The sequence below is a fragment of the Chrysemys picta genome, chromosome 3 (assembly GCF_011386835.1).
Source record: "Chrysemys picta bellii isolate R12L10 chromosome 3, ASM1138683v2, whole genome shotgun sequence".
Classification (NCBI taxonomy): Eukaryota; Metazoa; Chordata; order Testudines; family Emydidae; genus Chrysemys; species Chrysemys picta.
In genome coordinates this window covers 14,034,909-14,048,760 of record NC_088793.1, presented here as the reverse complement: position 1 = coordinate 14,048,760, position 13,852 = coordinate 14,034,909, and the positions used below count along the sequence as shown (strand labels likewise).

The following is a 13,852-nucleotide window of genomic DNA, read 5'->3' as shown; positions in this document are numbered from 1 at the left end:
GTTTTGCACAAGACATGATGGCTTAACATATCTTACACAATCTGGGAGGGCACAAGATGTTTTGCACAAAGACCATGGAATTTTGCAGAGACAGAGTTGCAAGAATTCCAGCATCCAGATTGTGGTTGGACAGTTCAAATCTTCCCCAGAAGCAGGGGTCACTTTCTGATTGGCCCACAACAGCCTTGCCAAGAAGAAACCAAGCCCTGAGAATCTATAAAACAGGCAGTTTGGGTCAAAGCATCCATGTGACGCTCATATATCTGGATGAGAGAGACGGCGAGTGGGACTATCATCACCTGGCTACAGAGAGCACCCCCAGTCTGGTAACTACTAAAGTCACTTCCTTTATGTTCACCCTATTAATACTTCCTTTAATGTTCTGTCTAGGGAGACGGCAGTGAGATCCAGAAAGAGAAGAAGAACACGGCTGTCATAACCCCTTGAGTGAGTGAACTATCTAAATGAACTTTCTAGTGAGCTCGAGAGACCACTCAGGGTCACTGTGACGCAGAACTGGAGAAGACGCCTTCACGCCGGTTTTAATGGATAAGTGGTACAATTACATGCATTTTGTTTGCCCCAATGAAAACTTGGTTATTGTAAAGTTACTTGACTTAAAACCATCTACAGGTTAATTCCAGTTATCCAAATTCCCTGTATCCAGAAATCCTAGTTATCTGAATGCACAGTATGTCCCCCCTGTAGTGGTGTGTTAGCTAATCACCCACTGATTAACTAACCATAGGGCTCTGGGAACTGTGATTTGGGAGGATTTCTGAAGTTAGGGATGATGGCAGTGAGAAAATGGGGAGAAATAGGGGAGGAGAGAAGAGGTGATGTGAGGGAGAGAGAGAGAACTGGCAAAAAGAAAACAGATGAAAAGATTTAGGCGGAGATTGAAAGGAGAAGGATTCAGGAGAGAACCACAGGCTCAGACAGAACTGAAATTAAGGGAAAGAGAACAGGGCAGGAGGGAGGGGAGAGAAAGGAGGCAGAGAGGAGGATAGAGGAGAGAAAAGTGGAAGGAAAAAAGATGCAGGAAGAGGTTAATTAGCCACCTCAGACCACAGCCACCTTGGTGCTTCTTGAGGGCATCCCGGCACTGATGCCCTGGGCTCCACAAGCACTAATACAAATAGTGAGGGGTAGGGCTGGCTCACTCCCTCAGATTTGTCAGTGCTGGGAAATGCTCAAGCAGCTCCAAGGTGGCTGTGGTCTCAGGTGGCTAATTAACCACCTGAGCCCCTCTGCCCTCCTTTCCTCTCTCATCCGTCCTTCCTTCCCCCTTTCCCTCCTCCACCCTCCTCTCTGCCTCCTTTTGGGCTCTGTCCATTCAGCACCTTGGGGACCACCATCACCTTAGCATGCAGGAGCGAAGATTAGCTCAGCCCCAACCCCTCCTCCTACTCTCTCTGGTTTCTAGCACTAAATTCTCTAGCACTTCTTCTGTTTGTCGAAATGCCCAGTTATCTGAAAGTCTGGATGTTGCCCAGGCCGGTCAGATAAATGGGAGTGTGATATGATAGAATGTTTGATGTATACGTGTATTTCACTAACAAACTGAATCTTTGTTGTCTAGAAATTAGGGTAACTCAGCATGTGATTCTGAGTGTTGAAGTCAGGAAATATGTGTCAAAGGAAATGTTTCCTCCATATCAGATAGCTGAGAGACACCCTGAGTTTAGCGGGGAAATAGCCCATGAAAGCTTCTGCTCAAATAAATTTGTTAGTCTCTAAGGTGCCACAAGTACTCCTTGTTCTTTTTGCTGATAGGGTGTCATAAGGAGGAGGGAGAGAACTTGTTCACCTTAGCCTCTAAGGATAGAACCAGAAACAATGGGTTTAAACTGCAGCAAGGGAGGTCTAGGTTGGACATTAGGAAAAAGTTCCTAACTGTCAGGGTGGTTAAACACTGGAACAAATTGCCTAGGGAGGTTGTGGAATCTCCGTCTCTGGAGATATTTAAGAGTAGGTTAGATAAATGTCTATCAGGGATGGTCTAGACAGTATTTGGTCCTGCCATGCGGGCAGGGGACTGGACTCGATGACCTCTCGAGGTCCCTTCCAGTCCTATAATCTATGAATCTATGAATACAGACTAACATGGCTACCCCTCTGAAACCTACAGAGTTTGTCACTGAGGGAAATTCACAGCTTCTTTCTCAAAAGGAGGAAGAAGCTTTGAATTGGCTGGTAAGCTAAAGATTGTTCCCACTATCTGAATATTGAGTTAGCCTTGAACATTTAGTAATTCCACTGGGGAACACTTTTGATTAGAAATGGATAAGAATCTGCACTAAAGGATTCATAGTTCCTGTTAGTACCAAAGTCAGTTGCCCAACATAGTAAAGAACTAGGGTAAAGTTTGCCTATGTAACACAACTCTGATAAGGCCTTGAATGAATTTATGTGACTTGTTACCTTTTAGTATTCATTATTATACATTTCATAAACATGCAACAGAGAGTCCTGTGGCACCTTTAAGACTAACAGATGTTAGATTCACCCACAAAAGCTTATGCTCCAATACATCTGTTAGTCTTAAAGGTGCCACAGGATCTCTGTTGCTTTTTACAGATCCAGACTAACACAGCTACCCCTCTGATACTTCATAAACATGAATATCCAACCGCCTTTCTATTACTTTCTGTAATTTCTTAATTGCTTTCAATTCTATCTTGACTAATAAAATATATAATTGTGCAATAATTCTCCAATAATTCTTATTTTGGCTAAGGAAAAAGAGATTAGCATGAGAAACCCAATTTAAGACACTCAATTAACATTAAAATTAGTTACACAAAATCTGTTTTTTAAAATATATTTTGCATCACACAATCATATTTCTCTGAAATATTCCTAGGAGCTGTTCAGCTGTATAGATAAAATCATTATTATTATTATTATGAGAATACAGAACACATATTATAAATGCCATTTGGATGAAAATAATATTTCTACACAGTGGCAGATTAATGCACAGGTCTATGGGGCCCAGGCCCAGGGGCCCTGACCAATTTGGGGGCCCCCGTAGGAGCACCAGAACCAGTATAGAAGTGTGGGGTCCACTGGAACTGTGGCCCCATCCCCTGCTTCTCCTCTTTCCTGGGGATCCCACCCCCTGGCCAGGCCAGAAGCTGGAGCCAGGCCACAGTAAGAGGCACCCAGGGATCCTAGGCTGCTCTGGGGAGCCCCAGAACCTCCACCTGCCCTGGGTGGCACATTCTGGGGGACTGGGACATGGGCCAGGGGCTGCTCTTAGGCATCCTGGACCCCCGCCCACAGTGACCCCGGCTCCTTGGACGGCTCTGACCACGGCCCAGCTCTGGCTTCCAGCCTGGCCGGAGGGCGGGACCTTGGGGGGAAGTGGAGGAGCAGGAGGCGGGGCCGTGTGGTGAGGGGAGTGTCTGTGGGGGTCCCAAAATGTTCTTTGTGCCCAGGGCCCCAATAAATTTTAATCTTCTTCTGTTTCTACAGCTCAGCATATCCCCAATGTCCTATAAATATAGGGACTTTTTGCCTCCTCCCTGTCTTTCTGTCTCTTCTCTCCAGTTACGCTGAGTTGCCGGCTGACCTTCAGCAATGAAGATCCTTTATCTGCTGTTTGCGGTTTTCCTTCTAGTGCTCCAGGGTGCACCAGGTAAGAGGTAAATGAAAATGATGGATGATACAGAGGGATATATGGGCATCTATACTAAGATTGTCTAATACTGTCTATTAGAAATGTGTTTCTGACTTTTCGCTTAGGCACTCTAGCGCCTCTGAAGTTTGCAGAGAATATGTGAAATTTGGCAGTGGAATTGTCTGGATGTCAGGAATGTGTATTTGCTGCCCCCAAGAAAATACATAAAAATTTGACTGAATTATGACCAGTGAAAAAAAGATTGCCATAATGTTTTCCTCAGATCTTTCTGAGGCTTGCTGCTTAAACAACCCTATATTCTCTCTGCACTGCATGTACTCTTCCTCTAACAGGCAATCACAGAACTGAATATCAGAATAGTGAAGAAATTGGTAAAGAAATTGAGGTGTGGCCAACTTTTGTTCAATACACCTGTTGGTGAAAGACAAAGTGCATAGAGTTGGGAGTTAAAATGTAACTTCTGCAGCTGGCTAGTGTTCATAATTCTGTGCCTTTCACAACCTCTATTATAAAGTCAGGCCTCATGTCCAACTGAGAGGTTACACAGCTAGGAACGGAACGCAGACCCTTAAAGCGGCATCCCTACGTCTTAGTGTCTTAGCCCCACTCTCTCTAAGAATCTCACTATTATGTACTTGGCTGCTTTCTAAGAAATTATATTATTTGAAGGTGGGACAGTGTTTGCAGACATGACAATGTGTCTGTTTAGATTGCACAATAACCTTCAGTTAAAAATGTTCTAACCTAACTAGTCTACAAGCTTTGGGTGTGCACATTGGGGTTGCATTTTCAAAATAACAGGCCCTTCATGTGTAACCAAAATCTGGCAACTAGTCATGAAGACATTATTTCCAAGTGAGATTTCAGAGAAAAAAAATCTGTACAGAGTCTCACAGACAGGCATGATTTGAAACGGGAAGGGTCTTTTTCAAGCTTTTCTATTTCAAAAATGTGTAGCCATCCAACCGAGTTCTACCCTACTTCACCAAATTGCATTTGTGAGACTGCCTGGCACATCACTGCTAGAGACAGAGGGAATCAAACCCAAAGCAGCAGCCGCTCAGGGAACATGGAGGTCTGAGCAGCTGAATGCTTTCCATCACTTAAAGGCAGAGGGCAGCACAGGACACCATGTACTGAGAGCTACAGTTCTCAACTCTGCAGCCCAAGAGCCAGCGCCCCTGTTTAATTAACTTGCTGCATTCTCTTCTTAGTGGCAGCCACAGAATGGTCACAGCACTACACCCATTTCAATAGCACTAAGGCTGTGATAAATGTTTGGACTTGAACTTTTGGGCTGATACGGTCAGGTATAAGTGAATAAGAAATGCCTGTCCTCTTGGGATCACAGCGCCTATTTGGCTCTGAAGAATGATTGACTTTTTTTTTCTGTGTGCAGCATTCTCCCAGGCTAATAATCCCTACCTGCAATGTAGACTCCGTGGGGGTAATTGTTACTTTAGGAGCTGTCTCTTCAATTCTAAAATCATTGGCTTGTGTGCTAGACATCATTTCTGCTGTCAAAGGTAAGTTCAGCATTGCACAAGGTAGACATTGCAGTGTGAACAGAAATGCCTGTTCCCCTCCTTCCTACATCTGAGCTGTTGTTTAATGCTCTCGGAGGCTGAGCACATGTGGCCCAAGGGCAGGGCCAAAGGGAGGCTTTAAGCCACTTTTGAGCTGCTCATATTCTTGGCCCCCTGAGGGCTGGAGTGGTCCCAGCATGTATTAGAACCACCCTAGTGGCTTCTCCTACATAGAACAGCCCAACTGAGGCTGCACATGGGCTATTCCACAGCCAGGAGCAACCCAGATCTTCTGCCGTGCTCAGTGCTACTGGGATTGCCCCCAGAGACCTGACAGCCTCCAGCAATGTCTCCAGCACCACCCCAACTCCAGTGCTTATAACAGGAACAGAATAGATCTATTATGGCAGCCTAGTGCTGCTCATGCTTTGGGAGAATTCCCCCTCCCCCCCCCGAGCCCCTTTTACAGACTCAATATTCTGCCATAGCTTCATATACGGGCAAGCGTTGGGGCCCAAACATACCATTGTCTACATTGCTTTTGTATTTTAGAATATAGAAATCAAGCAGGAAAAACAAAAGTCTGGAGGAGAGAGTGTGGGGGCTGTGTCTACCCTGTAGCAGTCTGCAGGAGAAGTGAAGGCAACTGTTAGAAATAGAACATTATCTATAACAAATGGGATACAGAGGAAATAGCAATCAATCTAAATTGGAAGTAATGAAGTGCAGCAATATGAAAAGGGAAGAATCCTCAGCTGACAGGTGTAAGGACAAGAAAGCATTGTTTTAAAATTTCAGGAAGAAAAGAAATGCTTACAATGGTATAGACCCATTTCTAGATGTTGAAAAAAATGTTCATAATGAGGCAGAAAAGGCAGAAGTGTTCAATAAATATTTCTGTTCTGTATTTGGAAATCAGCAGGTTGATGTACTGATATTGCATGAAGATGGTGACTTCTATCTAGTCCATTAGTAACTAAGGAGGATGTTAGCATCTACTAGGGATAAACATTTTTAAATCAGCAGACCTAGATAACTTCTGTCACAGAATCCTCAAAGAGTTAGGTGAGGAGATCTTTGTTCCACTGATCATTTCTGACACATTTTGGAATGTTGGGGGAAATTCCAGAAGATGGGAAGAGTGATAATGTTATGCCAATAGGCACAAAAGATAGGCAAGATGGCCCAGGAAACTAGAGGCCAGTGAGCTTGACATCAATCCCTGGCAAAATAATAGAAAAAATGACTCAATCAATAAAGAATTAAAGATTAGGAATATGTAGGGTGACCAGACAGCGAGTGTGAAAACTCGGGACAGGGGGTGGGGGGTAATAGGAGCCTATATGAGAAAAAGACCCAAAAATGGGGACTGTCCCTATAAAATCGGGACATCTGGTCACCTTAGGAATATGCCAATGAACAGGGATTTTAGCCTATTAGGTCTTGCTAAAGAAACCTAATTTTTTTTTGTTGACTTTCAAGGTTAGTTGATCAATATAACTGCCAGGATGTAACATAATTATATTATTGCAAAGAGTTTGACTTAGCACTGCTCAAGAATCTGACTGAAAACCTAGCACCTAACAATCTCAGTAAAGCACACATATAGAATAGAATAGAATAGAATAGAATAGAATATACTTGTCAATGAGGAATCATCATCTAATGTAGGTGTCTCCAGGGATTTAATTAAAGTGTTTAAGTATATTTACAAGGAGAAAATACCAGATTCTGAAGGACTTTTTAATCTAGCAGAGAAGGCAGAACAAGAACCACTGGCTGAAAGTGAAGCCAGACAAATCAAGTTAGAAATAACAGAAAAATGTTTACAGTGAGAGTGATTAACCACTGGGAGAAGCTACCAAGGAAATGACGTATTCTCCATCTCTTGGTGTCTTCAAATCAAGGATGGATGCCTTTGTGGAAGATAATCAAATACAAGTTGCTGGGCTCAATATAGGGGTAACTGGGGAAATTCTATGGCCTATGTCTTACAGGAGGTCAGACTAGATGATTTATTGGTCCCTTTTGGCCTTAAAAGCTATGAAATTCTGGGAACAAATGGCTGTTGTCTGCTGAGAGTTGTTATTGATACAGCTTTCAAACTCTAAAGCTACAGCTTAATAAAAAAAGAAAAGCCTAAGAGTTTGGAGTTTACTAATACCTGAGGGTGGGTGTAAGTTTGTGTGTGTGTAAGGAGGGTACAAAAGTAAATAAGGTAAAGTATTTTCAAACTAGTTAAATCACAACTGTCAGAATATTGTAACTGGACACATGTCCTAGTCCTCCCTCAAGGGGGCAGGGATAGCTCAGTGGTTTGAGCATTGGCCTGCTAAACCCAGGGTTGTGAGTTCAATCCTTGAGGGGGCCACTTGGGGATCTGAGGCAAATTCAGTACTTGGTCCTGCTAGTGAAGGCAGGGGGCTGGACTCGATGACCTTTCAAGGTCCCTTCCAGCTCTAGGAGATGGGATATCTCCATTAATTATAAGGGTCATCCAGATGGACCTAGTGTGAATAATATTTGAGTGGAAACTAACAAATTCATTCAAATCGTAGTCAGACCAGCACAGTGCAGCATGTCACTGGGCTTCCTTACAGTGTGTGTGGGTCCAGATGCTGCTAATATTAATGCATATGAGGAGCTACAGTTAAAATATAGTCGCTTGTGTTTGAGAGCTCACAGACCGGGGATGCTGTAACACATCAGTGTGCTAGGCACGATCTTGCTCAGCAGATTGGGGAATGAAGCAGACAGCTCCAGAAGGAAGCTCTTGGGTCTCTACAGATCGAAGGACCAGGCTGTGTAGCTGGGGCTGTAAGAGACTCCCATTCGCTGTAGATCAGGCACAAAAGGGACACGTAACACACGCTGACCAGTGGGTGACACAGGCATATTATCAGAGTGCTCACTCTTCTGTATAATTAAAATGGCACCAGTCTACAAAGGATTTAAAACCATTTAAGGGCTCATGATTCCTTCCATCCATAAAGCAGCTCAGTACAGAGTCTTAGCCCTTAACCAAGGGAGGCAGTTGTAAAAATCTTGGTGATGTCAATGTGAACACTCTACATATATTTTTTTTGAATGGTTTAAACATCAAGGTTCCAATTAAAATTAGACTGGCCACATTGTAAATCTCTAAGCATTTTTATTTCTGCTCTGCTTGTTTCAGACATTATCGGTCATAAATTATACAGGACGCCCTGTCTGGTCCTATTAATGTACAGCTCCCTGAGAGGCAGTTGGGAGGGTGAGAGATTTCCCCACCTACTAAAACACCAAATATGCAGGTCGGGGGCAGGCAATGGGACGCTGGGAGCCCCTTTGGCCTGCAGAGTGAGAACCAGGGAACTGGGCTGGAGTACCCAGGCTTGCATCTGCTCGGCAACCCTCCTGGCTGATTCACTGAGCATGCCCAGATATCCATGCTATTACCAGGCCAGGCTGCTGGTATGGCATTGCCCTCAGAACAGAGTTAACCATTGATAGAAGTGAAATTTCCCTTTTTCTTTAAGAGTAAGTTATTTATCACTTAAATAATTATCTATCAGCTGTGCCTAAGGTGTGTTTGATAGAATAACTGTGCCTGGATGAGCATTGTGCTTCTCTCCACTGTAGTTTTTATAGGAAACCAGTTCAGTTGTTTAGATACATATGAGTATCCCCCTTAAAACTCTCTAATAGACTGTTGCAGTAGGAAAAAATGACTTCCCTGTGCTGGAGTTAACAAGGGATCCCTTCACTCACCATAGAGTGACAAGGCAATTCCTTCGCTGCCTTTTGATTGGAAATCAAACATCATAGTATTTCTGTTCTAAAGGAAAACATCCAAAAATCTGATTCTCTTTCCTTCATACAGGCGACTTTCTGACTGATTGTCTAGGCAGGATCTCTGGGAATCTGGGAGACAGCCACTTGCTTCTAAAATCATCAGATCCTGCTTCAATGGAACACTGGCATGCTGTTTATTTGGGCTGTAAAAAATCTTGTGAGTTGGAGAAATTCCAGAAGGGATCCATTGTATCACTCATATAAGATTTGTTACTCTCCTTTTAATAAAAGCAAGTTGGTTTCAGATAATATTGCTGAAGTGTGTATGGGTGGGAGGCAAGGGGGGCTGTTTCTATCATTCATCTCCTTTAGAATTCCAACTTGTTTATTTTTTTAAATTTAAAATAAAATAAAATTCCCTAAAAATCTCCCAATTGCATGTTATTTCCTCACCTGGGTGTTTATAGACTATGGTCCACACATCTCTATCGGTTTCTGTGAGCTCCTCTGGGTAGATCTTTAATTTTTACAACTTGTAGAAATCCTTTCAGTTTGTGGTGTCAGGGGAGCTGGGTTCAGTCATAGACTGACTGTACGGTGTGTAACACCCACTGTGGAGCGGCATGGCATCTAGACCCCCTCCCTATGTTCCAAAACTCATCATCCAAACTGAGGACCACAGAGGAAATCAGGCCAATCTGGATTCCGGTGTAAGTCCTGATTCTCCTTCCTGGTACACAGACTGCTGTAAATCAACGGTAACTCCACTGAAGCCACCATCATAGTTACATTGGCATAAAAGTGGCACAACTTAGATCAGAATCAAGCACATTTTTGTGCACAAAAGGATATGAAATTTGCTAAAGGAAAAGTTTTTGATTATTTCAATGGAACATGATCCCCCAAAATTCATTTCTCATCCTATCCCAATGGTTCCCTGAAACAACAATTTACCATTGTACCACACATCAGAAATTTCAGGCAGATTTTTTGTAATCCAGTTGATCTGAAGAAATCTACATTTGAATTTTTTTATCCTAGTCTTAATTAGGCAGAGGTTGTCATCTTTCCATCATTGTATTCATTGTAGTGTCACTAAAGTCCAGCAGGTTGCACTGTGAGACAGCAGGATGATGCTCAATTAGAAAGAGCATCTTTCTGATACTACTGTCGTGGAGTGGTTGAGAGCCAGGAGTGTCAGTGAAAGACACTTTGGAAAGGTAGATAGATCATGGGTGATGAGCCCTTGACTTCTCCCTTCCCCAACTGTGAAGAGCTTATCAACTCTCACATCCTCTAAGGGTATCTCTACACTGGGGCTTGAGGTGTCACCTTCAGTTTGGGTAGACATACCCACACCAGTTCTGCTTCAGGTCACGCACTAAAAATAGAAATGTAGCTGGTGCAGCGCTAGTGGTGGAAGTGGCTAGCCACCCCGAGTCGGATCCCATCTGAAATTCTGGACACTTACTTGAGGTGGCTAGCCAAAATTACATCTCCACCTCCAGTGTAGCCGTAGACTTAGGGACACTTGAAATTATGGAGAAGTGGGGATGGGGTTAAGAAGATTTGGGCAAATGGGAGTGGTTGAGGCTATTCTTAGAGTGTAAAGAGAGTTTGATCAGTGGGGTGGTGGGGATCAGACGCCAGAGGGTGCTCTGAGGTTGTGGGCATGTCAGGTTGAAATTGACTTCTTCTGTAGGTTACCTCTCAGGTGTCTCTTGCGGCTTGAGAACTTTAGAGCAACATCCATGAATTCTACTCTGTGCCAATCACAGTGGGTACATTATCTAAGAAGCTTTCTTGTTCTCTGGGCACATCCCACGGGTCTGCCAAAAATGCAGACTGTTGTAGTCAATGAACTTTTTGATCAAACCATACTTTTAGGGGTTATTATTGTGGTTATGCTTCGAGGGCTCGGACTAGATCAGAGCCTGATTCTGCTAGGCACTGCACATGTTCCTAGGAAAATACTATGCCTACTCCAATCAGATTACAATCAGAATAGACAAGACAAATGAAATATTATTAATCTTATTTGATACTTGAGGAGCAGGGGGCCAGAGAGACAAAGGTGCCAGATTTGTAAAGTTATTCATGCACCTCAAGTGCCCAGACTTTTAAAAGTTCACTGGGAGTCTGGCTGCATGTTTAGGTGCCTAAATACCTTTACGACTCTGTCCCATGGGACTTTCCCAAGGTTACACACAGAATCTGTGGGAGAGCTAAGAACTAAGCCCTGACTATATCAGCCCCCTCTAGTGACTGAGCTATAACCCATCCTTCCTGCCTAAGGTTTATAACAATGGAAAACAGAGTGATGCTGGGAATTACTGTATGAGAATTAAATTTTACTCTGGTACATAATATTCTAAAATAAAATAGTCTGGATGCAGGGGATCATGGAACCATGGACAGGAGCACCATGTAGGTTTGGAGACAACACTCCTTGCCAGACATGCCTGACTGCTCTCTGTGCTAGAGCAGGGGGGAGGAATAGCTCAGTGGTTTGAGCCTTGGCCTGCTAAACCCAGGGTTGTGAGTTCAATCCTTGAGGGGGCCACTTGGGGATCTAGGGCAAAATCAGTACTTGGTCCTGCTAGTGAAAGCAGGGGGCTAGACTCAATAACCTTTCAAGATCCTCCATTAATTATACAATGAGCAGCTCATCATTGAGATAACCTGTTGGGATTTCAACAAGACACTTAGAACAACATTGTGTGAAATCTTACTCTGAAAGGGTCAAACCCTGCTCCCCTCACACACTCAAGCTTTTCCCTTTGGCACAGTGGCAGACACCTGGGACAGGCCCACATCTCAAGGTTGCACAAGATGGGATTGGATAAGGTTTTTGGGAGATCAGGTGACCCACAGAAATAGCTGAAACATTTCCCTTGTGTAAACTTGTTTTGCTCTCTTCATTAAAAGTAGGGTGACCAGATGTCCCGGTTTTATAGGGACAGTCCTGATTTTTGGGTCTTTTTCTTGTATAGGCTCCTATTATCCCCCAACCCCTGTGCTGATTTTTCACACTTGCTGTCTGGTCACCCTAATTAAAAGTTAGTCTCTACTCCCACATGACAGTTTCACACCAGTGTAATGATGATGTCTTCAGTGGAATCATTCCGGGTTTATACCAGTCAGGATAACAGGGAGCAAATTCAGGCCTCAGAGCTTAAAGAAATTTGTCCTGAATCCTTCTGTTCTCCTCAATGTGGCCATGTTTTGGGAAAATGTCTCAGATCTTGCTGGGGTCCCATATACACAGTGAAATATTTAGAGGATTTTTTCTGTATGTTAGGTTCTGCAAGGGAAGCTGATGGATCTATCCATGTCTGAAGGTGTTGTCACAAGACAAGGCATCCTGGGTGTAGGGCAGTTACAGAGCAGTGGGGAGAGTCTAGGTACCATGGCAGCACTGAGTGGAAGGCTAAACACCGTATGGTCAGGCTGTGACTGAACCCAGCTCTGATAACCACACAAACCAAAGGGATATGTAGCAGGTATAAGGAATAGATAATGATCTGCCCACATGAGCTTGTTGAAACATACTGAGACATACTGAGCATTTAAAGTGTGCTGTGGTAAGTTTATATCATTCTAGTTTTTTCATCAAAATGTTGTGTGGTACCAAGTCAAACACCTTTCAGAAGTCTAAGTATCTTGCATCAGCACTAAACATTTTGTCAGACAAACTTTTAATCTGATCAGAAAAAGCTATCAAATTAGTTTGGCAGGATCTATTTTCCGTAAACTCAGGTTGATTTGCATTAATTATATTATCTTCTTTTAATTGACTTCCTTATCATCCACTCCATTATCTTGCCCAAGACTGATGTCAGGTTGACAGGTGATCCCATTTCCTTTGTTTTCTTCTTCAATTGACACAACCTTAGCTTACTTCCCCAGTGCTCCGAGACTTATTGAAATCAACATTAAAAAAACCATTAAAATGTCATTGACATTTGAAATTATATATGAAAAATATGATAAAAAGGACACTGTAGACCAGGGGTAGGCAACCTATGGCACGCGTGCCAAAGGCGGCACGCAAGCTGATTTTCAGTGGCACTCACACTGCCCGGGTCCTGGCCACCGGTCTCGGGGGCTCTGCATTTTAATTTAATTTTAAATGAAGCTTCGTAAACATTTTAAAAACCTTATTTACTTTACATACAACAATAGTTTAGTTCTATATTATAGACTTAGAGAAAGAGACCTTCTAAAAACGTTAAAATGTATTACCGGCATGTGAAACCTTAAATTGGAGCGAATAAATGAAGACTCGGCACACCGCTTCTGAAAGGTTGCCGACCCCTGCTGTAGAAGAAGAAGATCCCCATCCCTTTGGCCAGGGCTGAAGCTAAAATGACAAATACTTATTTAGATGATGAATAACTAATTCCGAGCAATCATAGAAAATCCCAGCTTGTCCAAGCAGAGTGAATGCCATTAACCACCAATTCTTAGCCTCCATATCCTAGCTTATTATTGCATGACCCTGCAATGACACTGCTCGGTGCAGTAAGCCACTGATCAGAAGCAGGCAAATAACAGAAGCTGCTTGGAAATTTTGCTCATATGCTGTGTTGTGCATTGGTTGTTTTGGCTGACGTATTGCATTGCAAACTCAGGCCTGTGTATTGGCTACTAAGCCATGAAATGTATTTTCTACAGAAAGACATCCTCTTTCTCATAGGGCAGGATACAGGGAGGGGGGCGGGTTGTGAGCCTCAGAAGGCGGGTTGCTGATTTTAGATGAGTTATTTGTCTGCTTTGTGCAACATTTTAATTTGGTAAGAGGGAGGTGTGTGGCCAGATCTTTTAGCTTGATATCGCACACTATCTGTTGGGTTCAATTTGGTCCCTCTTCCCATCAATGCTTCCCAGTCACTCACTCACTGCC

At 43.3% G+C, this 13,852-nt stretch overlaps 1 long non-coding RNA gene across 1 annotated transcript; it reads left to right on the top strand.

Moving 5' to 3' along the window:
- The first annotated feature begins 180 nt into the window (after positions 1-180).
- LOC101953962 (uncharacterized) lies at positions 181-9,255 on the top strand. The gene is made up of 4 exons (XR_256926.4): positions 181-326; positions 3,556-3,643; positions 5,046-5,172; positions 9,035-9,255. It is a non-coding gene; the product is annotated as an uncharacterized LOC101953962 (long non-coding RNA).
- The last annotated feature ends 4,597 nt before the right edge of the window (positions 9,256-13,852 follow it).